The sequence below is a fragment of the Gorilla gorilla genome, chromosome 4 (assembly GCF_029281585.2).
Source record: "Gorilla gorilla gorilla isolate KB3781 chromosome 4, NHGRI_mGorGor1-v2.1_pri, whole genome shotgun sequence".
In the NCBI taxonomy this organism is placed as follows: Eukaryota; Metazoa; Chordata; class Mammalia; order Primates; family Hominidae; genus Gorilla; species Gorilla gorilla.
In genome coordinates, this window is record NC_073228.2 from 173,198,950 (window position 1) to 173,214,560 (window position 15,611).

The 15,611-nt window shown below is 38.3% G+C and overlaps 1 long non-coding RNA gene across 1 annotated transcript in view; it reads right to left on the bottom strand.

Moving 5' to 3' along the window:
- Positions 1 to 517: 517 nt before the first annotated feature.
- Positions 518 to 15,611, bottom strand: part of LOC129533696 (uncharacterized) — a 42,426-nt gene continuing 27,332 nt past the window's right edge. The window contains exon 5 of the long non-coding RNA XR_008680028.2: positions 518 to 671. This is a non-coding gene — a long non-coding RNA (uncharacterized lncRNA). The remainder of the gene's footprint in view (positions 672 to 15,611) is intronic.

The window sequence follows — 15,611 nt, forward strand, 5'->3', positions numbered from 1 at the left end:
TCAAATGCCTACCACCCCCAGGTGATGCCTGAGCACATAATTAGCTGGTGTTGTGGAAATGGTGATGTACAGAGCATGGAACTCAAGTCTTGATCGGTGTGGTGGGAGTGGGGGGATCCCTGGGAGCCAGTGCTCTCAGATGATCAGGCATAGATTGTCCAGTTGGTCTCTGGAGGGAGTATAAAAAGCCCCTCTTACTCAACACCCACTCCACTGTTTTTCTTAAACAAACAAACAACCAACCAAATCATCACCTCCTTGGTCAAAGCAGTGTTTCTCAAACATTTTCATCTCAGCCCCCTTTTTACTCTTAAAAATAATCAAGGACCCCAGAAAGGACTTTTGTGTAGTGAGTTTTATCTCTCAAGATTAACCATATTTGAAATTAAAACTGAGCAATTTTTAAAATAAAAATGTATTAGTTCATTTAAAAATAATCCACCATTATATGTAAACATAAATTATTTTTTTCAGAAAAATAACTATATATTTTCTAAAACAAAAATATTTGGTGAGAAGACTGGCATTGTTTTACATTTCTGAAGATCTCTTGAATGTCTAGCTTAATGGGAGGCAGCCGGATTTGAATATCTGCTCCTGCTTTCAATCCGTTGTGATATGTTGTTTGGGTTGGAGGTTATGAAGAAAGTCTGGCCTCACACAGTATGTAACTGGAAAAGAGAGAAGTATTTCAACAGCCTTTTTAGTAACTGTGGAGATTCTTTTTTTTTTTTTCTTGAACTGCACCAAACAGGTTAGTTGCACTGTGGGATATGCACCCACATTGGTAAGCTTCTAAAACTCTGTTTTGTTTCATTAAAATCTAATGAAAACCTAGGCAATACCATTCAGGACATAGGCATGGGCAAGGACTTCATGACTAAAATACCAAAAGCAATGGCAAAAAAAGCCAAGATAGACAAATGGGATCTAATTAAACTAAAGAGCTTCTGCACAGCAAATGAAACTACCATCAGAGTGAACAGGCAACCTACAGAATGGGAGAAAATTTTTGCAATCTACCCATCTGACAAAGGGCTAATATCCAGAATCTACAAAGAACTTAAACAAATTTACAAGAAAAAAATCAAACAACCCCATCAAAAAGTGGGAAAAGGATATGAACAGACACTATTCAAAAGAAGACATTTAGGCAGGCAACAGACACATGAAAAAATGCTCATCATCACTGGTCATCAGAGAAATGCAAATCAAAAGCACAATGAGATACCATCTCACACCAATTAGAATGGAGATCATTAAAAAGTCAGGAAACAACAGGTGCTGGAGAGGATGTGGAGAAATAGGAATGCTTTTATACTGTTGGTGGGACTGTAAACTAGTTCAATCATTGTGGAAGACAGTGTGGTGATTCCTCAAGGATCTAGAACTAGAAATACCATTTGACCCAGTGATCCCATTACTGGGTATATACCCAAAGGATTATAAATCATGCTACTATAAAGACACATGCACATGTATGTTTATTGCGGCACTATTCACAATAGCAAAGACTTGGAACCAACCCAAATGTCCCTCAATGATAGACTGGATAAAGAAAATGTGGCACACATACACCATTGAATACTATGCAGCCATAAAAAAGGATGAGTTCATGCCCTTTGTAGCGACATGGATGAAGCTGGAAACCATCATTCTGAGCAAACTATCGCAAGGACAGAAAACCAAACACCACATGTTCTCACTCATAGGTGGGAATTGAACAATGAGAACACTTGGACACAGGGCGGGGAACATCACACACCAGGGCCTGTCGTAGGGTGGGGGGGCTGTGGGAGGGATAGCATTAGGAGAAATACCTAATGTAAATGACGAGTTAATGGGTGCAGCAAACCAACACGGCACATGCATACATATGTAACAAACCTGCACGTTGTGCACATGTACCCTAGAACTTAAAGTATAATAAAAAATAAAAATAAATAAATAAATAAAGTGAGAACTATTAGTTAAAAAAAATTTATTGATCTGTCTTGAACTGTGAATGAATCTTTTTGGGGGGGAGGGGCTTAGAATTGTATTGTTGGTTTACACTTCCATAAATATTTTACTAAAAACTCTATGAATAGGTACTTGGATTTCTGCAAGTACAAATTCCCAGAGGTAGGATTGCTGGACCAAAGACATGTTTTTGTTTTTGCTTTTTTAATTCTCACAAACAGCTATACAAATTCACATCTACACAAATGATGGATCAGGGCACCCCTCTTCTGACATCCCCACCAGCACTTGTAGTTAGCAGTCTTTTTAATGTGCACCAGTCTGATGGATGAGAAATGGCATCTTGGTGTGACTTTAATTTGTATTTTCCGGTTTACTAGTAAGCATCTTTCCATCGGCTATGAGTTTGTTCTTAATTTGAGTTTGTGAGACAGAATGGTATTTGAGTTTGTGAGGCAGAATGGTATTGATGATGTTAAGCATATTTTTTGGCTCTTTGGATTTCCCATTCAACTGCTATTCCTATCCTTTGCCTGTTTTTTTCTCCAGGGTTTGTCTTTGCACTACGAATGTGCTGGAGCTCAGTGCAGGGTATTTATTTTTTTGACATTTTTTAAGTTCTGGAGGACCTGTGCAGGATGTGTGGATTTGTTACATAGGTAAACATGTGCCATGGTGGTTTGCTGCACCTATTACCCATGCATGATTTTCTAAAATCAAACATTGACCATTTGAAAATTATTGATTTTCTGAGTTATGTAGATTTTCTAGATGTTGACACATTTCATTGTATAATATAAAAAAATCACATCTATTAATATCACCACTGATCTTACCAGAAAAAAAAAAAAGTCTGTAAGTATTGGGAGACTGCCAAGCTCACTGTGGCAGATATAAATTTTTCAAAATTCTAATTTTTGCTTGAACACTCACATTTTATCATTGACATCAAATGCTGTCAGTCGCTTTCCTTGAAACGACAGGCTCACTTTGTTCATTTTTGAGAAAATGTCTGCCAAATACCCAAGTCTGAATAACCAGTTGGCCTGTCAGTCATTTTTTCATGAAAAAAAAAATGGTGTTCCATGACAATAGTGGCTAGCTCAACTCACAGCTGAATCACACAAGTGCTTTCCCTTGAAAATTTGTTATGCAGCGGAAGTGCTTTATGTTTGCATCCCATTTTGTTGCAGAATATATTTAAAAGTATATGCAAGGGTAGAGATGCAATAAAATTAATAATATTTACTGCTTCATCATAAATATTCTTAGGAAAATGGACTTTTTCCCCCCTATGAGGATGATGTTGATGAATGCAATAACAGTTGAGTGCCACTACCCTGATTTGTTAGGCTGGCAGTTAGATCCACTATTGCTTTTTCACCATTAGTGCAAACATTAACACAGTGAAGATGGCAAATAACATCTAAGTATTACTAAGAACATAGTTTCGACTTTGCAGACTTCCTGAAAGGTTTTTAGGGCCCCGGAGACCCCTAGACTGTACTTTGATAACCGTTGAGCTAAAATGTTGAAGAACCTTATTAAAATGCAAATGCCCTCTAGAAGGGATGAGTAAAAATATAAACTCTTGGCAGTCACTGACAGCTTCGTGTGGAGGCAAGAGAATGCAGCAAGGCTGACCCTCAACTTTAGGAGTCAGATAAATCTGAGTTAGAATACCAAATCCTACACTTTCTAGCTCTGTAAATCGTGTAATTTTTGAGGTCTCTCTCTTTCTTTTTGTCTGTAAATGAATATAATGATCCTAAACCTTTACATTTGCTAAAAGAATTTAATAGGATAAGTGAGTACCTAATGCATAGTTTGTATAATTAACTCAATAATTATTCACTGGTTTTATAATTTATGTTCTTATAACCTAGTAAAAGTAGGATAAAAGATGGCTACGTTTTTATGGGTTTGGGGAATTGGAAGCTTCTTGGAAGTCACAGGGTAGATATTTCCTGAGTGTCAACCAAGATGAGCCTTCTAGGGAGTACACAGAAAAAGGAATGAAGAAGGGACTCCAGGGGCTCCACTTTTTCATTCATTCATTCAGCGAATATTTGATGATCACCTACTGCATGCTAGTCTCCTATTTTGTCCTAAGAAAGGCCACAACATGATGACAGTAACTGGTAGGATAGACAAGATGTTGGATTCAAATCAATGAACCTGGCTTTTGGTCGCAGTTTTATACTGGTTGTATCACCTGGGGCATGCCCTTTAAGTTCTCTGCAATTCTGTTTCCTTGTTCACAAAATGGGAAAGATAATAAATGCTTCACTGTGATGTTTCAAAGAATAAATGTAAAAATGCGGTTAAAGTAGTCTTTCATTCGTGGTGGCTGTGGTTCTTGAAGTGACTCACTTTTTGACGTCTTGAAAAGCAACAGCACATGGAAAAAGGAATCCTTTCTGACTTATTTTTGTTTTTTTGAGATAGGGTCTTGCTCTGTCACCCAGGCTTGAGTACAGTGGCTCAATCATGGCTCACTACAGCCTTGACCTCCCGGGCTCAGGTGATTCTCCCACCTCAGCATCCCGAGGAGCTAGAACTATGGGTGCATGCCACCATGCCTGGCTAATTTTTTGTATTTTTCTGTAGAGATAGGTTTTTCCATGTTGCTCAGCCTGGTCTCAAACTCCTGGGCTCAAGGAATCTGCCTGCCTCAGCCTCCCAAAGTGCTGGGATTGCAGGCATGAGCCATCGCACCCAGCTCTTCTGATTCTTGATCTCTTTGGCTGTAAATTAGAATAGTAATACCTGCCTCCTTTTGATGGGTCTTAGGATGTATAGTATCAGTATAGTTCATATGTGCCACATAGTAGGTGCTCAAAAAATAGCTACTAGTTATGATTTTGTGGTGGGACAGATACACCTCCCATGGAAGCTGGCATATAGTAAGCCAGGATAATAAGGGGGAGAGAAAAACTTTTAGCACAATACCAAATAAAACATATACCTGCAAAGGTTTAATATTGATGGATGAAAGTTCTGATCATTCAGAAACTCATTCTGTGGCTAAGTCATGGTAAAGGCATCTTCTTCCCTTCCTAGCTCCATTCTCAAGATCTAACCTCCTACCTTTAAGCAATGTTGGAAGCAAAAGAGCTGTATATGTGACTAACTGTGCTGGTCAGAGCAAATGATTAGGCAGAATCTTGGTGAAAGGTAAGAAGTAAACATAGGGGAAACAAAAGAATTGAAAGGATTAAGAAAATATGGGAGCAGACAGACAAACTGGCACCTAAGAAGGGATGTGAGATGCCTCTGTTGACCACTGGGGCATGCTCCATGGAGCACCCCAGGCTACAGCTGATATCCCAAGCCTGTCAGATGAGCTGGATGGCACAAGAAGCCTTCTCCGCTCTCTACCTCATGGCAGAATGTGGATGAGACGGGAAATGCTACCTAACTCAAAGACCAAACATTTTCCTGGATTCCTCATGGGAGCTTGGCAAGCTGGCAGTTAGTCTATTTGGTTGTGGGCTTTATTTTATGATATTTTACAACAAATATTCATATAGCATTTGCTAAGTTCCAGGAACTACTGTAATTCCTTTATGCATATTAATTCCTGTAATCCCCTAACAACTTTATGAGATAAATCAGAGTGCCTATTTTATAGATGAAGAATCTAAGGCAAAGTAACTTGCCTAAAGTCATTCCATTCATAAGAGGCAGATTCTCATGAGCCAGAGAATCAAGCCCCAGTGTTCAGATGCCTAACCATACAGCTCTACCCTTACAAAGGGAGCAAATAGGGACTTCAATGATTTGGATGCTGGTGACAGCGATCAATGATGATGTGATGGTGAGAAGGAGGAGGATGGTGCTCATTGTCAAGGCAATCTCTGCACCACAAGATAAGATCTACAGACTGCAAACAAAATGAATGTTATTCCCAGTCTTTAAAATGAAAACAGTGTGTTTTAACTCCCAGCTTAATGTGCTGAGGAACCATGTGATGTCTACACAGGGGCAGCTTGGTGGAAGAGGAAAGTGAGAGAGCTTATTAATATCTTCTTCCCCTATCCAACCCTTTTCCTAAACTCCTCATCCTCCCCCAAGACTCCCCACAGGAAGCAACTAGGCTCACTAAGTTGCTGCTACTGGAGCCCCTAGAGATGGACTTCCAGGAACCAGTCATCTCCTGCTAGAAAACAAATTGCTGGAGGATGGGAGGAAGAGAGATGTGAATTGCATTCGCTTGGGGTTTTTCAGCATGAAATGAATTTTCAGAGTAGATCTAAAACTATAGTTCACATGATTCAGTGTAAACAAAAAGCCCCCAGAAAACCTTCTTTACTGTGGCTGCTTCTCAAAGAACTCTCTTGTCCGAGAACAGCACTTGGAGTGCTGTGGTCTCCCCATCAGACTCTAGTCATCCAATACTGAAGCTGCCTGCTAACCATAAAGGGAGATGTGAAAGAGCCCAAGAGGGTCATCTCAACCTGAAGCTGGAGCCCAGAATCCATGACAGTCCAATTAAATCAGACTACCTGTGGGTAGGACCACCATTCTTTTATAAAAACTCTCCAGGTGATCTCTTATGGTGACAGACACTGACAGACAAACTTAAAAATCCTTCTGCACAGCGAGGACTATTCCTGTAGCTTTCTGGTCACTATGGAAGGCTTCCTAGTAGAAGAGGAGATGTCATCACAGCAGCATTGAAAAAAGCCCAGGCTGTGGAGTTCTGAGTTTAAATTCTGATTCAGATAGTTATATTGTATACTGTATAATTTAGGCATTATGTTTCTTGGGTACGAAGAAACATGGCAGAGACAAACCAGACATGGAATCTGTCTGGAAATGAAAGGGGCCTGGGGTGGGGCCCAGGTTCTTCCAGTCACCCATTAGCTGTGTGACTTCACATCTACATCTCTTCATCTGTAGAATGGGTATGTGATTCCTCTCTTGCAGAGGGTTGTGCTTTGAGATGATAAATTCTATAAGTGCAGGGCTGAGCATATGGTAGCTATTATTACAAGGACTTTAGACTCTCTTACATAATCTCCCCACCACACCCCACCAGGCCTGTGGGGTCTGAGATTTCTAAGAAGCTGGGGTAGGCAGGGGCTAGATTTGAGGTAGATTTGAAAAGACCACTGTAATTACTAGGAGCGGCATGCAATTTATACAAAGTATGGAGAGGTCTAATTCACCCTTTGGGAAGACCCCTGTGGCTGCTGTGTGATGAATAGGTTGGAGATGGGTGAGAATGGAAGCTGGGAGCCAGGGTAGTAGTTCTGGTGGAAATGCCCGAGGTTCAGAAGAAGGCAGTGGCAGGAAGGATGCAGAGACATTGTCTCAGTAAATGAGTTTCGAAAGTAGCATGGGGAAGCTTTGTGGAACCATTTCAGGTGAGAGGAAAAAAGAATCTTAGCATGTTTTCCAGGTTTCTGGTTTGGACTCCTGGGTGGAATATGGGTCTATTTATCAAGATTGGAGAACGGTTTTGGAGGGCAGTTAAAAGTTGAGTTTTAGACACGTAAACTGGAGATTCATGTGAGTCATTAAGTTGAGAAAACATATAGACAGTTAGGCACGTGGGTGTGAAGCTCCAGGGAGAGGACGGGACAGGTGATATATGTTTCTCAGTCATCTTCATAGATATGGTGCAAATCCGTGAGGATGACCAAGCTCATCTAGGTGAGAATAGAAAAGGAAAATAGAAGCACAAGAAAGGAACTCAGGATGCATCCCTGCAGAACACTCAAAGAAGCTTGCTGTGCTTTCTACACAGAATATAAATTCCCCAAGGTCAAGGACTGTATCTTATATACTCCTTGGCTCCTATTGCCTGACACACACTTACCAAATATTGCATAAATGAATGAATCAATCAATTAATGAATCAATGAGTGGATGAAATCTCCAAAAATATCTCTCATTTGTATAATTCAGACTGGGGGTATCCACGTGCGTGTTTGTATTTTCTGTGACATAGGAGCAGAGAGTTTTGGAGGGAGGACCCAGCCCCTGGGCCAATATGAGGGCTCTTGGTCATGCAGAGAATTATCACTACTGTAGTTCCATGGTTTCCACTGTCTTGCCCGAGGAAGTTATTCAATGTTCAGGCCTCCACACAGACAGGTATTTAAGGCATTAAGAAGAACAAAAATGCTTTCATTTAATTACATGCTTTCAACCCATTGGTTCTATTTAATGAGGCTCATCTCTTGAGACACTTTAATCAAGATTCAAAATAATCGTTTCTGAATGAGACTGACATTTCTGCAGAGACGAAGGTGGGGGCTAGTTCATCTCTGATAGCTGTGACCCCCTGCCTATTTCTGGTCACCTTTTCATGCCCTCTCTGAGCTGTAGCCTCACTCCACTTTAAGATTCAGTGAATTCTTTCATTCCTTCTTGTGCAGCTCTGGCTCCCACAAAGCAGCAGTTCCTCTCCCAGGCTCCCTTTGAGAAAAAAGCCACCAGCCACCTGGTTTTGATTTGTCAATAATGGTATGTTAGAGACCCAAAAGGAAGCTATTGAAGCACGCTGGGAAAAAAAAAAAAAGAAATTATAAGGAAGAATGTTCTGACTGGTCTCTTTTCTCCCGCCTCTGGGTGGGACAGGAGGGCAGTGCAGTGGTTAAGAATACTGGGTCTCAAGCCAGCATGGCTTGGCTCCTTGCTCTCCTGATTCTTAGCCGTGGTACCCTGAGCACATTGCTTCATCTCTCTATACCTCAGTTTCCTCATCTATAAAATGCAGAGAATAAAGTTACCTATAGCCTAAGGCTTTTGGTAGGAGGACATGAGGTCATGTGTATGCAATGTGTTTAGCACAGTACCTGCCCCAAAACAAGTACTCAGGAAATATACACGATTATAGCTGAAAATGTCCCAGGTTCCTTGTCCTTCAAGCCATCAGTTATGAATACAATCTCAAATTAGCATTCTAGGTACCTTCAAAGCTGTCTACAGAAATGATGACTAGTGGACCAAAGCTGGGGCTTTCCTAAGTGGCTATTATCACTCTGGATCTCTCTGATTGCTTTCTGATGCTTTAAAAAGTCCAAGTCACATCTTGACATCCCTAAGCAATCAAGTATAGATTTAAAAGTATGCATGCAACGTTAATAGAACTTTCCCCAACAACATGCAGATTAAGAAAACATGTTAATCACTTAGAATGGGAGTCATGTGTCCAAGGTGTCTGCGTCCCATCCCTAGTGCAGAATATTTGCTGGACTAACGACTAAGGATTCTACTGGTGCATACATATGTAAATTAAACCTCTAGCTGCCTGAAACACCTTGAGGGATAAGAAATAACAGACACCATGTTATTCATGTCTGGCATTTATATTACATGCGGGGCCCTATCTAAGCACCATTCTGGAACTCTATCAGGTACATTTTTTACATTACAAAAGCTGATTTCTCAGATCTCGCCATGTTCCTTCTGGGAGCTCTATTCTGAGACAGAGATTAACAAATAAAGCTTGTTAAATGAGGACATCCAGGAGACAGAAGGGTTGAAATCATGTCATAAATATGTGGCAGGGGCCCTGTTAGGAAGATAATTTTGTTGTTTAGGAAAATATTTTGATAAATAGCTTTGGTATTGAAGATAAGACCCTGTGGGCATGGCTTTAAAGGAGAGAGTTCTGTGTAAGTAATGAGCAGGAATTTGAATGTTGTTAGAGAAAGGAGTAGGAAGTGGGGAGAGTAATGGAGAGGGGGAAATAGGGCAATATGCTAGACAATATAGCCTAAGGAAAAAGGCAAATAACTAATTCCTGGTGACAGAATGGATAAGGGATTTGAAGAACAATAATGTCAAATATTTTATTTTCAAATTAATTATTTGGCGGCAGAAATTGCCTCTATTACCACCGTCGGTAAACTCTGCCATGCACCCAAAGGCTCTGTGAATGCAGTTTAGAGATTCAAGGGGCTGAGTACCACTATGTCAAGATGGCCATGTGGAAAGTTGAGAAAATCCAAGGCAAAATAAAAATAAAAACACACACATGAGCTCTGTGGAATTAGGAACTCAAAACAAGGGGTCACCTTAAGAACATAAATCCCCAGGAATTCACAGAAACCTTGGTTTGAGCTTTGGATTTCCCGCAGGATGTGGGATAGGAGGCTCTAGCCAATTTTATTTAAATCTCAAAGGACAAAGTGTCCTCTGTTGACATCTGGTTTACATGAGTAATAATGCAAGTTGCTGGCATGTCTGGCCTGGAATGGAAGGTATCAAGTAGATCTATGAGCTTGAGTTATAGTACAATATCTGAAAAACAAACAAACAAACAAGAAACATGACATATTCCATGTACCTCCAGAATGTAGAATCAGCGCTAACACTCTGAATTTGCAGATCATTTGCCTTATCATAAAAGAAGACTTTTCTAAGAATAAGAATTCTTTAACAATAGACTGTGTTGCCTTGCAAAAATGGTGAATCAATTAATTGCCCTCCCTCTTTGGATGTTCCCCCAGAAAGGAATCTTTCATTGAGTCAGGTAGAATTAGATGACTTCTAAGGTCCTATTATAACTCTAAGATTTAGGTGATTTTATTTTAAAAAATGTTTATCGGGGACTGTATTAGGCACTGAGACGTTATAACAGTCGAGAGAGCCTACCCAAAGAAGAAAATGGTCTATTGGAATCTACAGTTCTTTTTTTTTTTTCCCAACTTTTATTTTCAGTTCAGGGGTACAAGTGCAGGTTTGTTACATAGGTAAACCTGTGTCATGGGGGTTTGTTGTACAGATTATTTTATCACCCAGGTTTTAAGCCTAGTACCCATTAGTCATTTTTCCTGATTCTCTCCCTCCTCCCACCCTCCACTCTCTAAAAGGCCCCACTGTGTGTTGTTTCCCTCTATGTGTCCATGTGTTCTCATCATTTAGCTCCCACTTATAAGTGAGAACATGTGGTATCTGGTTTTCTGTTCCAGTGTTAGTTTGCTAAGGATAATGGCCTCCAGCTCTATCCATGTCCCTGCAAATGACATGATCTCATTCTTTTTCATAGCTGCATAGTATTCCATGGTATATATGTACCACGTTTTCTTTATCCAGACTGTCATTGATAAACTAGGTTGAGGTTGATTCCATGTCTTTGTTATTGTGCATAGCGCTGCAATGAACATATGTGTGCATGTGTCTTTATAAAAGAATGATTTATATTCCTTTGAGTATATACCCAGTAGTGGGATTGCTGGGTTGAATGGTATTTCTGTCTTTAGGTCTTTGAGGAATTGCCACTCTGTCTTCCACAATGGCTGAACTAATTTACACTCCCACCAACAGTGTATAAGTGTTCCTTTTTCTCCACAACCTCGGCAGCATCTGTTATTTTTTGACTTTTGAATAGTAGCCATAATGACTGGTGTTAGATGACCGGTGTCATTGTGGTTTTGATTTGCATTTCTCTAATGATCAGTGATGTTTAGCTTCTTTTCGTATGTTTGTTGGCTGCATGTATGTCTTCTTTTGAAAGGTGTCTGTTCATAAATGTATCTGCCTTTGTAGCCAAGTAACGATATTGAGTACTACTGCATGCCAGGCATATTGCATAATTACCGTATCCAATCATCCCATCAAAGCTAATTACTATTTACCATTTTACAGGTGGAGAATATAAAGTTTAAAAGCTATGTAAGAACTTACTAAATGTGTCAATGTGGATGACTAATTAAACTTTCTTTGCATCTATTACTTCATGGATTTGTTGTGATCATAGTGAGTTTAAACATGTAAAGTATTTAATAATTCATGTCAGTGATTATAATTATATTTTACTACTGTCATTATTGCATAGTTTTAATAGTGAAACTTAAATGGAACATAAGCCTAATGCATTCAGATTGCCTTGGCCTCACACAGAATGGGGCAGGATGAGCAGTGAAGGAGCTTGGAATCCTTTATTTCTCTTGAATAGGAAAGCAAAAGTCATTAGAGCCACTGGATATGGGAGGACAGGTATCTGAATCTCCAAACTGATATCATCTCATTTCAAGTCTCACTAAACTTGGCAGTCACTCCTGCCAACAGAGAGCTCTCAGCTGAAAGATGAAAGGGGAAGAAATTAAAGTACCTCTATAAGCTTCGTGACCTTTTATTCATTCCATATTTTGAGAAATTAATACACTGTGTTGCCTCTCCTATAGACCATGTGATCTTGGAGAGTGTTAAGTAGATGAAGACTAGAAAGACCAATAGGATTTATTTTCCAGCAGATACAAAAAATAAAACATGAGATAAAAAACAAACCAGTCAAATATCTCTTCTATAGTCAATGGATAATTAGTTAAAACTTTTTAAGAAGTAGAAAAGGGTTCAAACCATTCTTTAATGATTTCTGCCCACTCCCTCCTGATTATTTTAGCCACAGAAGTAAATCTGAACTGGGAAAATGTTTTCTTTCAATTTGCATAACTCAAAGTTCTCAATGAGATGCTAATTATATGATCATTTTTCCTCCTGCAAAAGAGATTTAATAGTTGCTGCATAGATGTAACAATTAGTAAGATGTAGTCCTTGCTAATAACTTGATGATAACAATAGCTATTTTTAGTTAAGAGTTCATTATGTGCCACATATTTTGCTAAATATTTTGTTTATATATCATTTGGGTTCTCACAGATCAATATTTATGGACCTTATTTTATAAATGAAGAAATAAAATCTTGTTGGGTAATGGTAGATTAAGCAATCTTCATGCCAAAGAAAATTTTTTTAAATTCTAGAAGAAAATGTAAAACATACTCCTCTAAGAACATCAAAGAGCAATCAAGTTAGATTAGAAATATTAGGCAAAGATATGGGAGAAAACAGACATCTGAAAAGTGAGCCTACATTTGGTCCTCTTTTAGCCCAGAGGATATTTACTAATGTGGGAGAAGTAGATGAGAGGCTGAGCAGTACTTTTCACAGTGTCATATAGAGTTAGGGAAACAAAAGTCAAAATCCAGGGCTTGCCAAAGTTAGGAGTCCTTATAAAACACTCTATACCTAGGATTAGGACCTGGAAGGACTTGATCCTAGAAATAATCACAAAATCACATTCATATGGAGTGCACCCTGGTTTTAAGTCATTTGGGTGGCCTAGAAAATTTCAAGCCCTAAAATCGAATTCAGATGATTTTATATTGCTATTATTCCCCACCCCTACAAGCACCTGGGAAAAAACAAGTGAGAATCCTCTCTGGACAAAGACAACAGCATGACAGTCATCAAATTATTTTTATAAATTAATTATTATATACAATAGCCAGACCACAATCGATAACAAGCCAGGAAGAGATAAGAAAACATTAAAAAAGAAAAGCAGAACAACAGAAATGTACCACAAATACTTCAAATAGTGCAATTTTTAGGCATAGAGTGTAAAAACAATTAGCTTACTATTTCCATAGATATGAAAGTTGAATTTAAGGTATTTAGCAAAGAACTGGAAATTATGAAAGCTGGCTTAGCAGATTTGGAAAATAACTAAACCTATAGAGCTGAAAAAGGGACTCATTCGTTGTACTCAACAGTCTGTTAAATACAGCTGAAGAGAGATTTTATAAACTGGAAGAAAGGTCAGAAGAAACTATTCAGAAAATAGCCTGAGGAGAAATGAGTATATAACACAGAGAAGAGCAAGTAGGATCCTCAAGGATATAGTTAGGAGATCCAACATACCTGTAACTGAAGACCCAGAAGAAATAGGGAAAAAGAGATAATGGCTGAGAATGGTTTAAAATTGATAAAAATATTAATCTACAGATTTGAGATATACTAATAAGTCCTAAGCAAAATATAAAAATAAGCCCACACCAAAACACATTATATTGAACCTTTTAGAAAAGAAAAATTTTTTAAAACAACTAAAGGAAAACACAGATAACCTTTAAAACAATAGCAATAACAGTGACAGATAAGTTTCAATAGCAATCAGGAAAGCCAGCAGAGTGGAATGACAGCTTTTTATTTGCTTTAAGAAAATAATGCCATTATAGAAATCTATTTTCAGCAAAAATTATTTTCAAGAATAAAGGTGAGAGAATAATTCTGGGAAGATAGCTATAGTGATGGCAGAGGGTGTTTTTCAGTCTTTCTAAATCATTATATAAAAATTAGAGCAAGTGAGATTGCAAAACTGAGAGACCAAGAACAATATATAAAACAAAAATAAAGTATAAGGTATCTTCACCTACCCAAGACACAAGTGATTTGGATAGATAGCTACTGGATATTTGTGGTGTAGCATGTATGTAAAAGAAATCAGAGGGAAGCAACAGGGCATTTGATTATCCTGAAAAGAAAACCACAGGATCCCCAGTAGTTATTCTCTGAAAAGCTTGAGTCCAAATTGAGATTTAGGAGCTTTAACTGGGAAGAATTTTCACATTACAATTGTCAGTTGCAGGCAAGGGACCTGTGGTAAGATTTCAATAGCTGGAACAACCAGACCCCTAGAGATTCTCAAAACTAACCAGCTCAAAGTTTCTTTCAGGATGAAACCCCACACTAGAGAAAAACTTCCATAAAATATTTCAAATTGAATACAACAGGATCAAAAAGGGCACAGGAAAGTGAAGAGCCAGATAAAAGTAGGGGAAGGGTAAAAAAGCCAGGAGGTCTCAGGAAATATGAGGTCATTTTTTAACACTCTACAAAACAACAGAAGGAGGAACTCTTGAGTAGCAAGGTTAGAAAAACTATACTGATTCACTCTTCTTCCTAAATGTTCAATAACAAAAATTTCATATAAAAAGAAGAAAAACAGGAGATAACATTAATCATTATCCGTATGAAGTTATGATGAAAGAAATAAAATGAAGAATATAACATTTCTACAGACACTGAAGATACACCACAAAGACATGTCCACAAAGATTGTAACCTAATATATCAAACCAAACTACAAGAGATTAAGAAAACCATAAAAGACAAGAAAGAAGAGCAAATAATAGAAATTTAAAACTCAGAAATAAAGTGATAGAATTCCAGAAAGAATAAAAAATGAAAACAAATGTATTTCAGAAATAATGATTAAACTAGAAGGAACACATGAGCAAACAAAATAGGTAATGGTTCAAGAGAACTAGAAGGTGAAAGGGAGAAAAAAAATAACTGAAGTGAAAAGACTAAAATTATGTGAGAGAAAATAAGAGAATGGAAGTGAGGAACCATATTAAACTACAATTTACCAGGCTCAGTGGCTCATGCCTGTAATCCTAGCACCTTGGGAGGCTGAGGCGGGAGAATCACTTGCGTCCAGGAGTGTGAGAACAGCCTGGGCAACATAGTGAAACTCCATCTCTAAATAAACAGAAAAATATAAAAATAAACTATAATTCAAGAAAACTTTGTGGAAATTGAAATGAAGAGACATGAAAAATACATATTGAAATGACACACTACTTAGCTGGGAAAATCAAACCTGAACAACTAATACCAAATGTATTCTAGAAAAACAACAGAACCTCATAGAAATAGAAAAATTCCTTTGAACATCCAGACAAAATTATGAAGTCACTTATTTAAAAAATTATACTGTCATCTGATATTTCAATAGCTATATTTTATGCCAGAAGACAATGGTGTAATATATTTAAAATTCTCACGTAGGAGAATGTGGATGGTTATGTATTCAGTTAAACTCTCTTTCAATGATAAAGGCC